The 20,121-nt window shown below is 39.4% G+C and overlaps 1 protein-coding gene and 1 long non-coding RNA gene across 2 annotated transcripts in view; one reads left to right on the top strand and one right to left on the bottom strand.

The window, feature by feature from the left end:
- The window catches only part of PDE4D (phosphodiesterase 4D), a 1,572,405-nt gene that overhangs the window by 434,460 nt on the left and 1,117,824 nt on the right, over positions 1–20,121 (top strand). The gene's annotated exons all lie outside the window — the stretch shown is intronic.
- LOC145519065 (uncharacterized) lies at positions 1,335–18,860 on the bottom strand. The gene is made up of 2 exons (XR_014063501.1): positions 18,785–18,860; positions 1,335–3,699 (listed from the first exon to the last, which is right to left on the bottom strand). It is a non-coding gene; the product is annotated as an uncharacterized LOC145519065 (long non-coding RNA).

Below are 20,121 nucleotides of genomic sequence, written 5' to 3'. Positions count from 1 at the left end.
TTGCCAGGAGAAATATCAATAACCTCAGATATGCAGATGACACCACTGTTATGGCAGAAAGTGAAGAGAAACTAAAGAGCCTCTTTGTGAAGGTGAAAGAGGAGATTGAAAAAGCTGGCTTAAAACTCAACGTTCAAAAACTAAGATCATGGCACCCAGTCCCATCACTTCATGTCAAATAGATGGGAAAACAATGGAAACAGTGACAGATTTTATTTTTCTGGGTTCCAAAATCACTGCAGATGGTAACTGCAGCCATGAAATTAAAAGGGCTTGCTCCTTGGAAGAAAAGCTATGACAAACTTAGGCAGTGTATTAAAAAGCAGAGACATTACTTTGCCAACAAACGTCCGTCTAGTCAAAGCTATGGTTTTTCCAGTAGCCATTTACAGATGTGAGAGTTGGACCATAAAGAAGGCTGAGTGCCAAAGAATTGATGAACTGTGGTGTTGGAGAAGGCTCTCAAGAATCCCTTGGACTGTAAGGAGATCAAACCAGCCAATTCTAAAGGAAATCAATCCTGAATAGTCATTGGAAGGACTGATGCTGAAGCTCCAATACTTTGGCCACCTGATGTGAACAGCCGAATCATTGGAAAAGACTCTGATGCTGGGAAAGATTGAAGGCAGGAGGAGAAGGGGACAACAAAGGATGTGATGGTTGGATGGCATCACTGACTCAATGGATATGAGTTTGAGCAAGCTCTGGGAGATGATGAAGGACAGGGAAGCCTGATGTGCTGCAGTCCATGGGGTTGCAAATAGTCGGACACGACTGAACAACAATTCTTTTCATTTAATCTTGGAATCCCTCCTCAATGCTAACTAATGACATCTTAGTGTATACCTTTTAGAACAAAATAAAAAAGATTTTAAACATTATTTTTTTAACATTCAAATTACCTACAACTTTGTTTTATAAACAGCCCCATCAGGGACTGCCTTTAATTACCCACTCTTCCCCACTGACAGATTACTCCCTGAGATCCAGTAATGAATTCTTTGAAATTCATGAAGGGTTAAAACTCACTTTTGCTAAAGTCATGCAGTTAGTGTGGCAGAGCTGAGATTCAAATATCTATCTAGTTAACTGTAAAATTAGTATTACTAATGTGGTCAACAATATTGTATTTTAAAATACTCATTTACTATTTATCTTTTTAATAAAAATACTGATTTTTTTTCCTGGTGGTCACAGGAGAAAACTTAGTGGATCCCCCCTCAAATTACAGAAATGAACATTAATATTACCCATGATTTCCACATCCAGACATAATCATTACACCTTAGCTTTCAGATCCTATGTGTACATATTTTTGTAATTTTATTTATATATTTATATCTATAGAACTATGTATGTAATTTCACATATCACCAACAATTCTTTGCAATACAAGTTTTCAAATCTCAAACCATTTGCCTGATTAAAATTCAACCTAACTTTACAGAGTGAATGATTTTTTAACTATGTAAAATAAGAGTTCTTTTTCATCTTATATTCTTCTCAAACGAATAATGCACAAGTCTGTAAAGGTGCACATGGAATTAATTTTCTCATCTTCCTTTCTGTGCTGGAGTCCTAAGGGCAGAGCTGTCTAAAACAGAGTGAGAGCACAGCATAAGCCCGCTCCTTGTCTTGTTTCCACTCTTAGCTCATCTCTAAAGCCAAGACTTCTACCCAGACATGAAAATCTTTGAATAAGTGGCCCTTTCTAGTCCCTTGTGCTGATACCAAACTGGGATTTTTGTTAGAGGAAAGGCCCCACAAAAATCTGAGGTAGGAACAAGAACAGACTCTATGATCATCTACTTGAATATAAAGAGAAGAGCCCAGAAGAGCATAGCATCCATGGCAACCACATCTAGATGTCACAGAATTTAGAGAACCCATTGGATCCTTTTAGAGGACGACCAGGGGATCTAAATCATGTCAGATATAGCACCCAGTGTAGAACTGAGCACGATCTGTGCTGAATACCTCTTTTATGTTTGCTACAGGATCATTCCAAGGCCTCTCCAGGGAAATCCCATATCTGCCTCACCATCTCACTTATTTACATTATGTGATTTACACACATACCCCCACAATGTTGTCTCCTGAACACAGTAGACCTATCTGATACTTATCCACTTGTAATCTGTTGGTTTTAGGTCTGACTCTGAAAGTTTTGGTGTGGAAAGACTCAGATCAGTCTTAATGATATGCTTGACTCCAGCAGGCTGTCTTTCATAGCGAGGTGATCTGGCTTGTCTTGGAAGCACTATAGTTAGTCACAACACTCTCCTTGAAGACTTGGTTGTTTACAGTAGCCCCAGTGTGACCCAGGCCAATGGATCTTGCTTTAGGGCTTGTAAATAAGCCTATAGTGTTTTGACATGAATAAATAGGACCTTAGTTTCAGTTGGTAGTAAGATGCACTTAGAGATTCACTCTTAGCCATCATTGGAGTAGAGTTAAAGGAACTTTACTGCCAGAAAGAGTGAGATATGTATGGTGGCTCTTCTGAGGTTTCCTAATATTGTTTGGAAGCGCAAAGGTCCTGACTTATCCTGTTGCCCTTCATGAAATCTTGAGTCAACAGTCATGTGTATACATTAGGCAGCAGATGGAATCACTACGACTCATTCACTTTATAACCATTGATCCTCATACTACCTTATGATCTACTTTTTCAGATCATTGTGACAAATTTTCTGCTCTTATGGAAAATTCCTTTCATGATTAAAGCTTTCGGTAAATGCTATGAAGCTTAATAATTCTCTCTACTGAATGGGAATAATTATGCAAGAGTTCATAAAATGCACTGATGGTCTCATTTAGTCAGAAAAACTAGAATACAATGCTTAAATGTGAAAAAACTATTATAGGCTAAAGAGCCATAATATTGAGCTTTTTTGTTGTTGTTTTTGAAGCTTCTTGGAGATGGAATAACAAATCAGCTAATGATCAAATCAATGATTTGAGTTTTTATCAGAAAGTTTATAGTTTCTTTTAAAAATAAAGCTTCCACATATTCTTACTGGAAAAGCTATTTGAAAAATTCTACCTCAGCCACCCTATTGTTTTACTTAAAATAGTGTTTTCTAGACACAAATTGTCAAAAATATGGTGTTTATTCTCATAGTCATTTAACTATTCTGTGTGTGTGTGTGTGTGTGTGTGTGTGTGTGTGTTTGCTATCAGAATGAAAGTCTGACATTCCTAAACTGCAGAGTATTTTCAATCAGTGCAATAGGTAGCTTTCATGCCTTTTTATTGCAAAGCAATTAAAAAATTATCAGAACACGTCCTCTTAAGAATGGTCACAGATAGCTGTAAAATCTATTGTGTTCATGTTGACTCACTTTCTATTTAGAATTTTGCATATTGTCATATGAAAAATCACACTATTTTCAGGCCCACTTTTTACATAAACAGGGCCTCTATGTAGTCCTGTATACTAAGCAAAACTCTTTTGGTTGAAAGTGACAGAAATCTAACTCAAGGTAGCTTAGCTATTTAAATAATAAAAATAATAATGATGACAATGTATTACTTATCTTAGCTAGAAGGCTATCTGAGGACTTATAAGTAAAAGGAATAACTACAGAGCCAGAGACTCAGAGAATCACCTAACCATTAATGGAACGATCTCCTACCGATCTTCTCCATCGATCTCCTACCTCTTCTTGGCTTCATCTATACTCAGGCTCTTTCCACCTGGAAAGAAAGATAATATCACTGGCTGTTTTTGGAAGCTGAGAAATAAAAAACAAACAAACAAACAAACAAACAGGAATAGGAGTCCTGCCAGACTTTTATGAAATGATGGTACAACAATTTCCTAAGGCATGGGAGGTAATGAAATAAATGCCTGGGCTTTCCTGGTGGCTCAGTGGTAAAGAATCTGCCTGCCAGTGCAAGAGACATGGGTTCTATCCTTGGGTCAGGAAGATCCCGGGAAGGAAATGGTGACCCACTGCAGTATTCTTGCCTGGGAAACTTCATAGAAAGAAGAGCCTGGCAGGCTACAGTCCAAGGGGGTCGCAAAGAGTTGGACACAACTGAGTGACTAAACATTAACAACATACAACCTAAAGGTCTTGTCCCTTTTCCTTACCCTTTGCCTAGATCTACCCTGCATCCTTTCTTCTCACACTCCCTTTCCCTCTCAGTGCTTGTATTCCCAAAGGAAAATTAACTTGTGAGAAATCTGTTCAGACTTCCATCCTTAAAAAGATAGGACAAAGTCAACAGCTCTACTGTACTTTCAATTTCAGTGAACTAAAGAAAGCCCCTAGTGTTTTCACCCTTCCAAATAGATTATTACTTTTGGGAAAAATTAAATGGATAAACTTAGGCGTTATATTAAGAACTTTTTATAACAACTACATAAAGTATGGGCACTAAACAGTGAGAATTGGTATCCATTTTGATGTTGGCAGTGCCTCCTGGAGGCCCTGCTATAACAGAGGCTTTAGCTTTCAATTGCTGGGTAGTGGCTTGGTCCCAGGTATCCTGCTGGTTGTGGCAGGCTAATAGTTGGATATTCCAGGCGGCTCGAAGCAGCAACTACTTACCAACTGCATAGAAACCATCATTATATTTTTATAATAATACATAGCCACTGACTTAGTAACCTGGGTTACAGTCTAAGTGTATAGAGTTAAGAGTTACTTAGGAGAATTAATTCTGCACAACTGACTTTAAGAGAATTAAATGTTTGGAACATTGACTGAAGGTGATGAGCTTTTTAAGTAGTTACTCTGTATACTCTGTAGTTTGTTTTTGTGTTTATTTTGTTTTTCTTTTCCTGAATGCATTTCACATGGGCCGTTGGAACTCTGGAAATTCTATGTACATTTTGCTGGATAAGTGGTATTTGCATTTTTTTTTTTCTGCAAAGATGAGTCACTTTTACCAGGTTCTCCAATGAGCCCATTGCACACACACACGTACACGCAGACACGCACAAAATCTTTAAGGGTCCTTGTCATAAAATGTCATATTTATAATTTCCGTAAGTAGGGAAGAATGTATCAAGCTCATGTAAGAGTAGTAGTAAATAATTAAGTTACATTTTTAAAAGGAGTATGACCATTGCACTTGCCTACAGTTTCACTGGAAATTATTCTTCAGTGTTTACAAGACCATTTTACATGCTTACTCTTGCAGTCAAATTAATCATTAGATGAAGATTATTTTAGATCTGTTCATCTTAGCCCATCCATCATCAATTCTGGTTCATATGAACTCATGGGTTAAAAACTACCCATATTCTTATATTAGTCCTCATGAATTTCTCCACAAAGTGACAAGGTATAAAACAGTGCTTAATATCAAATATAATTGGGCATAGAGCTTGTCTACTTTTATAGAACATTAGCTGAAAAAGTCTCAGTTTGAAATTTTAATGAAGAAAACTGGCCTAAACTTTGGTATGGATGACTAATAAGCTAAAATGTTGAAAGCCAAATGGGGTGAGAGCTGTCTCTTTGATAAATGATAAATTCTGACCTTTGGCTCCAGCCAGGCCAGACCATGTCCTTAGAGTAACTAAACATAAACAACTGGCAAAAAACATGCTCATTATTCAGACTGAAACGTAAACAGTTCTAGGAGTACTTCCTTAAACAGTTCTATGTGTGCTTTATTTATCTTCAAACTTTTTAGGAAAAGCTATACAGTACAAGGAGAAGGCAATAGCAACCCACTCCAGTACTCTTGCCTGGAAAATCCCATGGACAGAGGAGCCTGATAGGCTGCAGTCCATGGGGTCGCGAAGAGTCGGACCCGACTGAGCGGCTTCACTTTTACTTTTCACTTTCATGCATTGGAGAAGGAAATGGCAACCCACTCCAGTGTTCTTGCCTGGAGAATCCCAGGGACAGGGGAGCCTGGTGGGCTGCCGTCTATGGGGTCGCACAGAGTCGGACACGACTGAAGCGACTTAGCAGCAGCAGCAGCATACAGTACAAAGCCCAGTACAAAACTCAAGCCCAGTACAAAGCTTAAGCCCAGGCAATAAGTTAGTGAGAATGATACAAATTGAAGCCAATGACTGTATCTTGAAAAGTTAAGAAAAGGAAACTTCTCAGGTGTTACAACTGGTTATCAACATCCAGGACTCAATTTTCCGTAATGTTCAAATTCTTCCCAGATTATTGCATCTAATGACTAGACTCAGGTTTTCCCATATATATATATGCTGTGTTGAGTTTTTTTCAAAGAATTTGAAATTCTGTGGTTTTACGCTATTAAACTTATAAATGACCTCTTCCACTTTTCCTTTTTGCATGTTTCTACACTAGACTAGCATTTTTTCCCCCTTTTTGTTAATTTTGTTTTCTTTTTGCTATTCAACTTACCTTGTCAAAAGTAACACTATTTCCGTATTTGGGGTCTAAATTATAAAATTTATTTGGTATGAGGCAAGGGAGAAATTTCTTTCTAAACATGCTTAAGCTGAAGCCCTGTAAGTTCTGGCTTTATTCATTTTAACAAATGTGTATTGTACTATTGTAAGTTAGTCATCAGCTGTATTCACAGCAGTGGACAAAATGGACCTGGTCTCTTAGGGCATTTACAGTTAAACTTAGGAAAACGACATGAATTAATCAGGTAAACAAGTAACTGTATAATTATAAGTGAACATGAGAACTACAAAACAAATAAAAGATCATCAGAGAGCTTTGAAAAAGTGGTCAAAGGGATTACCTCAAATGAAGAGAAGCAAGATGTTTCCTTCCTTTGGGAAGGAAATAGTTTAGCTTTGAGTTGAAGAAAGAAAAAAAAAGTGAAAGTATTAATTGCTCAGTCATGTCCAGCTCTTTGGGACCCCATGGACTATAGTCCACCAGGCTCCTCTGTCCATGGAATTCTCCAGGCAAGAAGACTGGAGAGGGTAGCCATTCCCTTCTCCAGGGGATCTTCCAGACTGAGGGATCAAAGCCAGGTGTCCTGCATTGCAGGCAGATTCTTTACCATATGAGCCACCAGGGAAGCAAAACAGTTAGCAATTGGAGAAGGATATTCTAAGAGGAGGGAGCTGCATGTACAAAGATCAGCTGAAGAACTGGTGATGGAAGGCCAGTGTGGCTACACTGGGTCAGGGGGAGGAAGGGAATGGCATGAGATGAAGAGAGAGCTTTGTGGAAGTCCTGGCACAGTTCACCAAGTACGTGACATCCTACCTCTGTCCAGATGCAGCATTGGATCCCACTTCTGGCTCCCTTGTGTTTTGGGCAGGTGGGCAGAAGAGGGAAGTGTGCAGCTAGAACTGGCCAGTGAGTGAGTACAAGAGATGCCTGTCTTTTTCCGGCTGAGTCCTGAAATAAGACTAGTAATAACAAATAAGATTAGGTGGACAAGGGCTTCCCTGGTGGCTCAACAAAAAAGAATTTGCCTGGCAAGCAGGAGACCTGGGTTGGGAGGATCCCCTGGAGGAGGAAATGGCAGCCCACTCCAGTATTCTTGCCTGGAGAATCCCATGGACAGAGGAGCCTGGCAGGCTACAGTCCATGGGGTCACAAAGTGTCAGACATGGCTTAGCAACTAAACAACAACAATGGATAAGATCACCTCTGCAATGGAGAGGAACTTCCTGGCCCTCGGCAAAACAGAGAGGAAAAGTCATGCATGTTAGGCACCATATGAGGGGCATCACAGGTCAGGATGAAGAGAAGAAACATTCTGCCATTCTTTCAGAAGCAGAACTGAGGGGTAAAACCATTTTGTACCATCTCGTAGTAGGTTCTGCCATAGCATGGTGGGTGGAGGACAAGTGGGGAAAAAATTCCCTTAATCTGCAAAGAAGGAGAAAAGGCTGTGGAATAGTACATACGATCTTGGTGAAGTTACCTTTCTTGCTCTCAAATTGTTCCATAGAAATAGAGAAATAAACAAATAAATTATAAAGAAATAATGTATTATTACTTTCCTGTGCACTAAGAAAATCTCCGGAGGAACCCAAGGCTAACAATGTAAGCTGTTTATCAGGCCTGCCTGCCCAGAACTCAGGAACCTGTGATCCCATCTTTCAATACTTCTTAGACTCCACCTGGTATAAAGCTATGCCTGAGGCCTGCCTGGGAACTTGGTATGGTACCTTCTCTCATTAACGTCTCCAGGAAAATTTAATACTTGCCAGTGTCTTACTAAGTCAGAACACAGGTATTACATGGAGCTGTGGCCTTTAAACTGAGTATATATAACTTGGGTTATGTGAAAACCTTGCTAAGATTGCCTGGTTGTGACATTTTTAAACCTGTAATTAACATGTGATTTCCTTCTCTAAAACTAATCTACTTGAGAATCCATTTGGATGGAGTCACAAGTTCTCCTTTCCTAATCCCATTTTTTCGTAATTGTCCCTATCACATTTTACAGAAAAAGAAAAGAAAATTCACCTCTTTTCCACACTTAATATCTTTATGGTGTATTGCTATGAAAAGTATCTGAAGTTTTCCACTAGAAATCAAAGGGACATTTGACATACTTGTTAGACTCTACCTGGTATAGAGCTGTGCCTAAGGCTTGCATTGATATTAAAAAAAAAAAATGAATCACTGTGATGATTAACAATTTTTTTGTAGGAAAAGTGTTTTGTTTTTTTTTTTTCTTTTAACACAATTGAAGGAGGACCTGTTTCAAGTCTAAAGCTGATAGAGAGTTGAGAATTTTTAATATTATATCAATTGGTTTTGGGGAGTATTTAAAAATTTTTACACCTATCAGGATTTCAAAGGATTTAATGATATTTCCAGGCTTCCCTGGTGGCTCAGACGGTAAAGAATCTGCCCACAATGCAGATGATCCGGGCTCGATCCCTGGGTCAGAAAGATCCCCTGGAGGAGGAAATGGCAACCCACTTCAGTCTTCTTGCCTGGAGAATTCCATGGACAGAAGAGCCTGGCGGGATACAGTCCGTGGGGTTACAAAAAGTCATACATGACTAAGTGACTAACACACAATGATATTTCAATAATAAAACTCCTCCAATTCCCATTTATGTATTTATATGTAGCACTTACTACACAGTACATGAACCAAGAACTTTCAGATGTTCAAGCTGGATTTAGAAAAGACAGAGAAACCAGAGATCAAATTGCCAGCATCTGTTGGATCATAGAAAAAGCAAGTGAATTCCAGAAAAACATCTGCTTTATTGATTACTCTAAAGCCTTTGACGGTGTGGATCACAAAAAACTATGGGAAATTCTTCAAGAGATGGGAATACCAGATTACTTTACCTGCCTCCTGAGAAACCTGTATGCAGATCAAGAAACAATGGTTAGAGCTAGACATGAAACAATCAGTTCAGTTCAGTTCAGTTCAGTCGCTCAGTCGTGTCCGACTCTCTGCGACCCCATGAATTGCAGCACGCCAGGCCTCTCTGTCCATCACCAACTCCCGGAGTCGACCCAAACCCATGTTCATCGAGTCGGTGATGCCATCCAACCATCTCATCCTCTGTTGTCCCCTTCTCCTCCCGCCCCCAATCCTACCCAGCATTAGGGTCTTTTCCAATGAGTCAACCCTTCGCATGAGGTGGCCAAAGTATTGGAGCTTCAGCTTCAACATCAGACCTTCCAATGAACACCCAGGATTGATCTCTTTTAGGATGGATTGATTGGATTTCCTTGCAGTCCAAGGGGCTCTCAAGAGTCTTCTCCAACACCACAGTTCAAAAGCATCAATTCTTCGGCGCTCAGCTTTCTTCACCGTCCAAATCTCACATCCATACATGACCACTGGAAAAACCATAGCCTTGACTAGAAGGACTTTTGTTGGCAAAGTAATGTCTCTGCTTTTAAACATGCTATCCAGGTTGGCCATAACCTTCCTTCCAAGTAGTAAGCGTCTTTTAATTTCATGGCTGCAGTCACCATCAGCAGTGATGCTGGAGCCCAAAAAAGTAAAGTCTGACACTGTTTCCACTGTTTCCCCATCTATTTCCCAAGGAGTGATGGGACCAGATGCCATGATCTTAGTTTTCTGAACGTTGAGCTTTAAGCCAACTTTTTCACTCTCCTCCTTCACCTTCATCAAGAGGCTCTTTAGTTCTTCTTTACTTTCTGCCATAAGGGTGGTGTCATCTGCATATCTGAGGTTATTGATATTTCTCCGGGCAATCTTGATTCCAGCTTGTGTTTCTTCCAGCCCAGCGTTTCTCATGATGTACTCTGCATATAAGTTAAATAAGCAGGGTGACAATATACAGCTTTGACGTACTCCTTTTCCTATTTGGAACCAGTCTGTTGTTCCATGTCCAGTTCTAGCTGTTGCTTCCTGACCTGCATACAGGTTTCTCAAGAGACAGGTCAGATGGTCTGGTACTCCCATCTCTTTCAGAATTTTCCACAGTTTATTGTGATCCACACAGTGAAAGGCTTTGGCATAGTCAATAAAGCAGAAATAGATGTTTTTCTGGAACTCTCTTGCTTTTTCGATGATCCAGCGGATATTGGCAATTTGATCTCTGGTTCCTCTGCCTTTTCTAAAACCAGCTTGAACATCTGGAAGTTCACGGTTCACGTATTGCTGAAGCCTGGCTTGGAGAATTTTGAGCATTACTTTACTAGCATGTGAGATGAGTGCAATTGTGCGGTAGTTTGAGCATTCTTTGGCATTGCCTTTCTTTGGGATCGGAACGAAAACTGACCTTTTCCAGTCCTGTGGCCACTGCTGAGTTTTCCAAATTTGCTGGCATATTGAGTGCAGCACTTTCACAGCATCACCTTTGAGGATTTGAAATAGCTCAACTGGAATTCCATCACCTCCACTAGCTTTGTTCGTAGTGATGCTTTCTAAGGCCCACTTGACTTCCCATTCCAGGCTGTCTGGCTCTAGGTGAGTGATCACACCATCGTGATTATCTGGGTCGTGTAGATCTTTTTTGTACAGTTCTTCTGTGTATTCTTGCCACCTCTTCTTAATATCTTCTGCTTCTGTTAGGTCCATACCATTTCTGTCCTTTATCGAGCCTATCTTTGCATGAAATGTTCCTTTGGTATCTCTAATTTTCTTGAAGAGGTCTCTAGTCTTTCCCAATCTGTTGTTTTCCTCTATTTCTTTGCACTGATCGCTGAGGAAGGCTTTCTTATCTCTCCTTGCTATTCTTTGGAACTCTGCATTCAGATGAGAATATCTTTTCTTTTCTCCTTTGCTTTTTGCTTCTCTTCTCTTCCCAGCTATCTGTAAGGCCTCCTCAGACAGCCATTTTGCTTTTTTTTCATTTCTTTTCCATGGGGATTTTCTTCATCCCTGTCTCTTGTACAATGTCACGAACCTCTGTCCATAGTTCATCAGGCACTCTGTCTATCAGGTCTAGTCCCTTAAATCTATTTGTCACTTCCACTGTATACTCATAAGGGATTTGATCTAGGTCATACCTGAATGGTCTAGTGGTTTTCCCTACTTTCTTAAATTTAAGTCTGAATTTGGCAATAAGCAGTTGAAACAATAGACTGGTTCAAAATTGGAAAAGGAGTATTTCAAGGATATATATTGTCACCCTGCTTATTTAACTTATATGCATAGTACATCATGCAAAATGACAAACTGGATGAAGCACAAGCTAGAATAAAGAAGACGGGGAGGAATATCAATAACCTCAGATATGCAGATGACAACAGTGTCATGGCAGAAAGTGAAGAGGAACTAAAGAGCCTCTTCATAAAGGTGAAAGAAGAGACTGAAGAAGCTGGCTTAAAACTCAACATTCAAAAAACAAAGATCATGGCATCCGGTCCCATCACTTCATGGCAAACAGATGGGGAAACGATGGAGACAATGACAGACTTTATTTGCTTGGGCTCCAAAATCACTGCAGATGGTGACTGCAGCCCTGAAATTAAAAGATGCTTGCTCCTTGGAAGAAAAGCAAAAGCTATGACAAACCTACGCAGTGTATTAAAAAGCAAAGACATTACTTTGCTCACAAAGGTCTGTATAGTCAAAGCTATGTTTTTTCCAGTAGTCATGTATGGATGTGAGAATTGGGCCATAAAGAAGGCTGAACACTGAAGAACTGATGCTTTGAGTTGTGGTTTTGGACAAGACTGTTGAAAGTCCTTTGGACTGCAAGGAGATCAAACCAGTCAGTCCTAAAGGAAATCAATCCTGAATATTCATTGGAAGAACTGATGCTGAAACTGAAGCTCCAGTATTTTGGCCACCTGATGTGAAGAGCTGACTCCTTAGAGAAGACCCTGATGCTGGGAAAGATTAAAAGCAGGAGAAGGGGATGACAGATTGCATCACTGACTCAATGGACATGAGTTTGAGCCAGCTCTGGGAGATCATGAAGTACCAGGAAGCCTAGCCTACCACTGTCCATGGAGTCACAAAAAGTCAGACATTACTGAGCAATTGAACCACAACAATAACTTACTATAAAATTAAAATACAATAATAGATTTTGTTCTGAACTTTGTCTCATTCCAGCAGTGAGATATATTCAACCACAAATAAATGAGCAAAATTGACAAATTCATGACCATTTGTTTTATTGAGATGAATTTCAAATGAAGTTTTAGGTTTCATATTAAACAGTTTTTAAAACCTATAAGATGTTTTGAATTAGTATGTATTATTTGATTATAATGATAGCTCTACTCAGAAGAAAAATTTGGATGGTACCAAATTACTATGGCATTCAAATCTCCTTGAATACATTTTAAGAAAATATTTAACAATTTTATTGTAACATGTTAATTTTACAATTGGATAAGCCATTCTTTGCAAATATTTAAACTTATGATTAAAAAAATAGATTTAATTTTAAAATATATGAGGAAATAAATAGTTTATCAAAATATTTTGAATAATATAAAACTAAAACATGTGAAAATCATTGACTTTGAAGATTTATTCCCAGCTTGACCACCTATTCTAAAAATCCTTTTTTATTATTACTAACTATTATATAGTATGCCAGCTGGATCATTATGTATGATTGAAGATACATAGAAATTTGAGATATAGACTTGATGGTATGAAATGTTACCAGGCAACAATAAGACATAGAGAATTATAGTCTTATTGAGAATTATTATCCTATGGTCTTTTAAAAAATTTTTATTTTGTATTAGGGTATAGCTCATTAAAAATGTGTGGTAGTTCCAGGCGAATAGCAAAAGGACTCAGCCAAACATATATATCTATCCTTTCTTCCCCAAACTCCCTTCCTGTTCAGGCTGCCACTTAACATTTAGCAGAGTTCCATACAGTAGGTCCTTCTTGGCTATCCACTTTTAATATAGCAGTGTGTACATGTCCATCCCAAACTCCCTAACTACCCCTTTCCCACATCCTTCCTGCCAGCAACCCTAGTTCTTTCTCTAAGTCTGTGATTCTGTTACTGTTTTGTAAGTAAGTTCATTTGTACCATTTCTTTTTAGATTCCACATATAAGGGATGTCATATGATATTTCTCCTTCTCTGGCTGACATACTTCACTCACTATGACAATCTCTAGATCCACCCGTATTGCTGTGAATGGCATTGTTTCATCCTTTTTCATGGGTGGGTAATATTCCTTTGTATGCATGTACTGCATCGTCTTTATCCAGTCCCTTGTCAATGGACATTAAGTTGTTTCCATGTCTTGGCTTTCCTTCCAAGGAACAAGCATGTTTTAATTTCATGACTGTAGTCACCATCTGCAGTGATTTTTCTCCTTGGAAAGAAAGCTTGATAAACCTAGACAGCATATTAAAAAGCAGAAACACCATTTTACTGACAAAGGCCCCTATGGTCAAAGCTATTGTTTTTCCAGTAGTAATTTACAGCTGTGAGAGCTGGACCATATAGAAGGCTGAGTGCCCAAGAATTGATGCTTTTGAACTGCATTGCTGGAGAAGACTCTTGAGAGTCCCTTGGATAGCAAGATCAAACCAGTCAATCCTAGAGGAAATCAACCAAGAATATTCACTGAAAGGATAGATGTTGAAGCTGAAGCTCAGATACTTTAGCCACCTGATGTGAAGAGTTGATCACTGGAAAATATCCTGATGCTGGGAAAGACTGAGGGCAGGAGGAAAAAAGGGGGTGACAGAAGATGAGATGGTTGGATGGCATCACCAGCTCAATGGACATGAGTTTGAGCAAACTCTGGGAGGTAGCAGAGGACAGAGGAGCCTGATGTGCTGTAGTTCATGGGATCGCAAAGAGTTGGACACATCTTAGTGACTGAACAATAACAAGAACCTGTCTTGAGTATTATAAACAGTGCTGCAATGAACATTGGGGTGCAAATATCCTTTCAGATCGTGTTTTTCTCTGCATGTGGACCCAGGAGTGGGACTACAGGGTCATATGGTAGCTCTAGTTTTAGTTTTTTAAGAAACCTCCATATTGTTCTCCATAGTAGCTATACCAATTTACATTCCCAACAGTGTAGGAGGGTTCCCTTTTCTCCACACTCTCTCCAGCATTTATTGTTCATGGCTTTTTGGTGATGGCCATTTTGACTGGTGTGAGGTGATATCTCATTGCAGTTTTGATTTGCAGTTGAATTTCCTGGAATTAGAATTTTGAAGAAAAGTTCTTTTATAGGTAAATGTGGGTGTCTGGAGGGATACCAGCCACAAAAGTTTGGGGAGAAAGGGTTTCCTACATTCCTGATCAGAGTGAAGGCTCAGTTTTCTTTGGATAAGCCTTTGGAAAAATAGAAAGAAGAGGAGAACATATTCAATTTAAAAATCAGAGAGTAGAGTCAGGAGAGGATGGAATTTTTGTTGTTATCATTGGAAGTAAGTTAAGAGCAGAAAAGGGAGGGGGATGAAATCATAGCAAAAAGAAAGGTGAATAGGGAAATTTTACGGTAAGATGAAATATACTAAATTTAAAACAATAGATAAAATGTTAGATGCAACTGAGGCCAAAGGTTAGAAATAAAATTAGAGCAGATAAAATATTAAGAGTATCTTCTGATGCCCTTAACTAAAGAGACCTCTAACAATACCCGGGGCATTTGGTGCAGCTAGAGTCTGAATTCTAGACAGCTTCTGAGCTCAAAAGTACTTGATACCCAGCAAGGGACAGGAAGCCCTGAGGACAGTTTGCTGAATATTTGGGGAAAGAAAGGAGTGGTTGGCATGTTTATGAGTCTCAACTCTTTTTTTTTTTTTTAATAGAACCAACCTCTCTTCTAGCTGCCCTTAGCTATTTTTCATCTCCCAGTAGCTTGAACCACATTGCTTCTCAAAGCACAGAGTTTTCCCCCATTTTCCCATGCCTGTATCCACTCTGGGAATGGAAATCCTCTTCTCCTACAGATGCTGCTATTATCAAGGGGCAGTGAGACCACTGTCTTGCCCTATTATGATTTTTTGTCTAAGATAGCCACCAGAGAAGTAGAGATACTCAGTAGGGATGGATACATTTTAGTGAAAGCACAGATTGTATATGAAATAACCTGAAATTTTGAATCATCTGCTTTTAAAAATGACTCCAGATGTGTCAAGAAAGTTGGTGCCACTGTCTTTTAGTGTTTCTTAAATGGGATACCCAACACAAATTTGTCAGATTCCTCCTATGCCTCTTCCAGAGGTCCCAGCCTTATGAGCAGCATGTCACCTAGTATGTTTTTCTGGTAATTTTTTGTTCCTGAGAAGATCATTTTACATTAAAGCGTGTATTTCTAGAAGCAGAGAAATGTCTGACTAAACTAAACATTTTTGGAAGTTAAAATAAGAATGTGTGCTTTTTGAGCAGCATGTCAGAGCTTTTCCTGAAAATATCAGGCAAAAGTATCCGATGTGGATAATAAGACAATTTCCTCTGTACAAATAGAATGAAGAAAAAGAAAAAAAGTCTTATTACTTTAGTATTACTATACTATCACTATATTTTAGACACAATTTCTAAAAGCCTATGTTATGATAAACCTGTTATAAAGAGACAGCATTAATTATGGCTGAGTCCCTTCATTGTTCACCTGAACCTATCACAACACTGTTAATCAGCTATAAGTATAACCAGTGTTAGTTGCTTGCTGCTGCTGCTGCTAAGTCGCTTCAGTCGTGTCCGACTCTGTGCGACCCCATAGATGGCAACCCACCAGGCTCCCCAATCCCTGGGATTCTCCAGGCAAGAACACTGGAGTGGGTTGCCATTTCCTTCTCCAATGCATGAGAGTGAAAAGTGAAAGTGAAGTCGCTCAGTCATGTGTGACTCAGCGACCCCATGGACTGCAGCCTACCAGCTCCTCTGTCCAGAGGATTTGTATCCAATTCTTTGTGACCCTATGGACTATAGCCTGCCAGGCTCTCTGTCCATGGGATTCTCTAGGCAAGAGTGGGTAGCCATTCTGTTCTCCAGGGAATCTTCCTGACCCAGGGATCGAACTTGGGTCTCCTACATTGCAGCCAGATTCTTTACCGTCTGAGCCATGAGGGAAGCCCAATCAGCTATACACCAATACAAAATAAAAAAGTTAAAAAAAAGAAAGAAAATGTCAAGGTCATGAAACACAAGGAAATACTGAGTCACAGATTGGAGGAAATTATGGAGACACAACTAGTAAATGCATTGTGGGATCCTGGCACAGAAAAAGAACATTGGTGGAAAACCAGAGAAAGTCAAAGTTTGCAATTTAGTTAATGGTTTAAAAAATTATATTGGAAAATGTCATTACTTAAATATGAATGTCGCTAGCCTCTCCCAACTCCATGTTGTAATTTGTCATCTACAGCATGAAGCAGAACTGTTTGTGCTTAGAGATTTTTTCAGTGAATATTGTTACTTCATCATCTGACTATAACTCCTCTTTTCATGTGGTCTAAAAAACCAAACCATCAATTGTGAATAGGTATACAGGGGTAATTTTTTTTTTTTTAAGAAAGGTGGCAGATACCATTTTCCAAACCCCCACTGTATTAGTCAGCTTAGGCCTTATTACACAGTAATATAGAATGAGTAGCTTTAAGGATAGAAATTTATGTTCTCCAAGTTCCGAAAGCTGGAAGTCTGAGATCGTGTTGCCATCATGATGGTTTCTGGTGAGATGAGATCTCTCTTTTTGGCTTTCAGAGAGCTGCTCCCTTGCTCTTGCCCTCACCTGGCAAAGAGAGGGCTCTGATGTCTCTTCTGGTCTCATAAGACCACCAGACCCTGATGGCATCAGTTAACCTTAATAGCTTCCTAAAGGCCCCATTTCCAAATATTTTAACCTTGTGAGTATGAGGCTTCAACATGGAAATTTTTTGAGGGGACACAGTTCATTCCACAGCACCTACTATTCTCTTGCCTCTTATCCCCCTTCCTTTAACACCACCAACTGCAAGTCTAGGTATAAAACTTCTTCCTAGCTTGCCTTCTAACATAAAAGTGGTTGCACGAATCAACTCAGACAAATAGGTGCCACTTATAGCAAATGGGATTTCCCAGGTGGTGCTAGTGGTAAAGAACCTGTCTGCCAATGCAGGAAACATAAGGGTCATAGGTTTGATTCCTGGGTCAGGAAGATCCCCTGGAGAAAGGCATGGTAACCCTCTCCAGTATTCTTGCCTGGAGAATCCCATGGACAGAGGAGCCTGTTGTGCTGCAGTGCATGGGGTCGCAAAGAGTCAGAAACAACTGAGCGACTAACACTTTTACTTTATAGTAAGTAGCCAAATCCCCTTTGGGGCACTGTTAGGACAACTATGTATGTAATCAGTATCACAGAAGTCATGACTTCTTTGTGACATAGAACACTTAACCTTCATTCTAGAATATTCCCTCACCTGCCTTGGGAGTTCCACCTTTAACCAGTGCTGTGATACAGCTTTCTACTGCCTGAAGGAAGCCTCTGTGATTTGAGTTCAGCCCATTGATGCATCCTGGATTTGTAGAATGAATGGGCACAAATTTGGGAGCTAGTCAGACCTGATTCTGAATATGAGCCGAGTTACTTATACCTGCCAGAACTCAGCAAGCTATTTAACGTCTCTGACACTGAGTTTCGTTCTCAAGCAAAAGAGAATGAACAATACTTATCTTGCGGAACTTTTGTAATAGGAATAGCAAAGTAATAAGCATCTAGGATTAATGCCTAGAACATGGATTAGTGATTTGATATGTGATGCTTAAAAGAAGGAAAAGAAAAGGGAGATATCTGCCTAAGAAGTGCTTTGAAATGATCAAGATGATCTTTTCATTCACTGAAAGAAACTACTCCATTTTTAGAAGGAGGAGATTGGGAAAACCATTCTGCTAAGCTAACAAGGCAGTGAAAAGTGAAAGTCACTCAGTCGTGTCCAACTCTCTGTGACCCCATGGACTATAGAGTCCATGGGATTCTCCAGACTGGAATACTGGAGTGGCTAACCTTTCCCTTCTCCAGGGTATCTTCCCAACCCAGGGATGGAATCCAGGTCTTCCACATTGCAGACAGATTCTTTACCAGCTGAGCCACCAGGGGAGCCCAAGAATACTGGAGTGGGTAGCCTACCCCTTCTCCAGGGGATCTTCCTAACCCAGGAACTGAACCAGGGTCTCCTGCATTGCAAGAGGATTCTTTACAAGCTGAGCTACCAGAGAAGCCCTAACTAGGCAGTAAGGCACTGAAAATTTCAAAATATTGCTAATGTGAGGTCCATCAAGACACAGTAGTGTTCTAATAGACTTTCTCCTCTTGAACGCCACTTCTTTCTAAATTTGGGGTGTATTTTTCATTTATGCAAATAATAACAGTTCAATTATTTTTTAATTTCCTTATAACCAATTTATAAAGAAATTAAAGGAGAACCTTCACATGTCTTCCTCGCTGATGTTCAAGAAAATAGACTAAGCTATTTTCCTTGTCGCTTCCACTTACAGTGCATATTTTCAAAGCCAAGTGTAGATATCTGTCTGAGTGCATCCAGTGTCCTTTGCTACTGTCCTAGTCTTTCACATAGTTATTGTTGTTTAGTAGCTAAGTTGTGTCCAACTCTTTGTGATCCCACGGACTGCATCATGCCAGGCTTTCCTGTCCTTCACTATCACCTGGAGTTTGCTCAAACTCATGTCCACTGAGTCGGTGATGCCATCCAACCATCTCCTGCTCTGTCGCCCCCTTCTCCTCTTGCCCTCAGTCTTTCCCACCATCAGGGTCTTTTCCAATGAAAATAGAGTCACATAGAGTCCCCTTAAATAACACATGCTATCCCTTCATGGAGAAGCAAGGAGCTGGGCTTAGCACCAAAGCATATGGGACAACTCAGCACTGTTCCCAGAGTAAAGAGACTTTAGGAGCATAAGTCAGTGAAATGTGGACATATATGAATGAATACATCAGATGTCAAAGGATGGAATTTAGTTGTATCAAAAGTGGGCAAAGAATGTTATCCTTTCATTGCTCTTGTTTTTGAAATGTCTGTTCTTTTCTTATTATTTTATTATCTGTGATCATTGCAGAAGCATCAGTAATTACAGAGAAGCAGAGTAGTTTCTCTGGAAAATTTATAGGTGGTGATGGATGATGACATAATCGTGTGACAATAAAATGCTGTATTAAGTACTGAACTCCCTGCCAGATTATGGAAAGAACACATGAGTAGATAAAAGCACAACAATTTTCTTTTTGCTGTGTCTCAGGAGAAAACAATACATACTGGCATAGATGGAAGCAAATGAGATTAGTTAAAAGAAGGAACTTAAATAATGTAGACCAAGTCAGAGTAATGATGGCGAATGAGATGTCTCATCTAATGAAAGCATAAATGAGGAAAGTGTAGCTTCATCTTAGATCTTCATGGTTATTTTTCCGTGGTGATTTTATACCTTAGGAAGGAGTCACACAATACAAAATGAGACAAAGACTTGATAATTATACGGTTAGTTGAATTGAATGAGTCTAGACCTCAAATGGAATATTTCACTTTTGTTTTCTAGGTCAATTGTCTACTTTATTCCCATGAACAAAGTTGGTTGTAAAAGCAATTATGCTATTGTGAGATCACTCAAAAACATCTACATGTGCTAAAGAGAACTATCCTGCAAGAGTATACTGTGTGCAGGGACATATAATATGTTGAAAATTATCAATAACAAGTTTAAAATCAAATAAACTACTCACATACTGAAACACCATAAGGTATAATACAGGACGTGCACTTGTTTATGCAAAACTTAAATTTCACGCATGAGAAAAGAGTAGGTCATACACTCTCC

The sequence above is a fragment of the Giraffa tippelskirchi genome, chromosome 8 (assembly GCF_054371585.1).
Source record: "Giraffa tippelskirchi isolate mGirTip1 chromosome 8, T2T-mGirTip1v1.2.pri, whole genome shotgun sequence".
Classification (NCBI taxonomy): domain Eukaryota; kingdom Metazoa; phylum Chordata; class Mammalia; order Artiodactyla; family Giraffidae; genus Giraffa; species Giraffa tippelskirchi.
Note: the sequence above shows the minus strand (reverse complement) of the source record. Positions and strands in the feature narration are given on the sequence as shown.